Raw genomic sequence first — 1773 nt, forward strand, 5'->3', positions numbered from 1 at the left:
TCATATGCAATAGCAAGGTCTCATGTCCGCATAAGAAAAATGTTGATTGTGGACATAAAAATAAACTTCTAAGAAATTAATGAGGCTTTAATGCATTATTAATGTCGCTTACTTTAAAGTTTTATTCGCCCCCACCTATATTATGATGTGCAAAAGAGTTATTGGCAAATGAACCTAGAGTATACAATGAAACTCAATGGTTATCATTGTAATTAAAAGGCATGTCTTCATAGTATGATTCTCCTTGACGAAGTATTTAGCAACAAAAATTGTTTCAAAATTTGTACCATGTTTTAATATTTTTAAAATTAGGGGGAGTCTAAAACATGTTTACTCTTTCCTTTACCCAAGGTATTGTCCAGCTAAGTTTTCCTAGAAAATGTTTTTAATGTTTTAGCTTATAATAGGTGCTTATACAATTTTTTCTAATAAAGTTTTAACAGAGCACGTTTCCATTTGATACACATCTAGTACATAGTGTTGTTAATAAATTAACAAAGTGTCCCCACCAAAAGAATACGGTGGAACTTGTAACTTATGAAATACCCATTCAATTTATTGCGAGTTTTGATATTCCTATTTATATTATTTTTAGCCTATCATTGTTGAAGCCCTATAGATTGAAGCCATATACAAGCTTATGAGATACAAGTAGAAAGAAGAATTATCATCTCATTTTGTGTCTTAATTTTTCTCCTATCATTTGTTCTTACTGTTATTTCTGTTATTTCTTTTAGTTTTAAAACAAGATTGTAACTCATTTTATATATTTGAAATGTAACATACTTTTCGCTACAAGAAAGGGGGGAGGGGCAGGGAAGGGTAAAAAGAAAATTAAAATTACAATAATTAAAATATTTTTTCTTATTAGATCCATTGCATGATAATTTATTTCAAATTACACAAAAAAATCCCACCATTTCATTCAACTGTTGGAGTGTGAAGATTCTCAGACTATGGAAATGGAGGTGCGTTTGAAAGGCAAGTACAAAGGTTATTAATGCAGCTATAGTTGGGGCACGCGGCGCAAATACCCTGACAGTCTTCGGTTTTGCTGCATCTACACGAAATAACAGGTCCTCTTGCCTCCGCCATCATCTCTGAGTCTGCAACAAAAATTCCCTTGTGTTAAATTAAACAAAACATAATATTTATACCAAAGGAAAGAAAAGAGCTGCATAGGAAGAAACTAACGAGTTGCAAAGATTAAGATGACAGCAAATATAAACAAATTGAATGAAAACTTTGCCATCTCTTTATATCTAATTAACTATGTTGGTGGAAATTTATAGCTTATGGATTTAATATATATAGTATCTTATTTTGTGTTGCATGGAGGAATACTAATTTCTTTGGATTCTTTGAGATTATTACGTTTTTATTTTTTTCCTTATGAAACTATGTCTAAAAGGAAAGTATATCAGCAAAACATCCTTGAGAAGATTGATGGGGATTTTGTTTACTAATTATCATAATTTTGTTCTAAGTGTAGTCATGGAAATTAATGTTACCAAATCTGGAATGCATGATGCCAATAAGTTTATTATTAGTCCAACCGTTTAGAAACAAATGGGAAATATGTTCAAATTTTTTTTATTTGTGGTCTAGGAGAAGAAAAGATTAAATTATATTTTCTTGCTAGACAATTTTTTAATATTTCAAATATTAAATACTAAAAGCATTAAAATTTTGGAGATAGTAGTGAGAGAAAGCACACAAAAAAACCTGACCCCTTCCTACACAACCAGTTATATGAGTTTGGAAACAATATTA

General features: G+C 30.3%; 1 long non-coding RNA gene across 1 annotated transcript; it reads right to left on the reverse strand.

Moving 5' to 3' along the window:
* Nucleotides 1-843: 843 nt before the first annotated feature.
* Nucleotides 844-1328, reverse strand: LOC121224167 (uncharacterized). Its single transcript, XR_005921732.1, has 2 exons — nucleotides 1195-1328; nucleotides 844-1106 (listed from the first exon to the last, which is right to left on the reverse strand). It is a non-coding gene; the product is annotated as an uncharacterized lncRNA (long non-coding RNA).
* Nucleotides 1329-1773: the final 445 nt, after the last annotated feature.

The sequence above is a fragment of the Gossypium hirsutum genome, chromosome D12 (genome assembly GCF_007990345.1).
Source record: "Gossypium hirsutum isolate 1008001.06 chromosome D12, Gossypium_hirsutum_v2.1, whole genome shotgun sequence".
Taxonomy (NCBI): domain Eukaryota; kingdom Viridiplantae; phylum Streptophyta; class Magnoliopsida; order Malvales; family Malvaceae; genus Gossypium; species Gossypium hirsutum.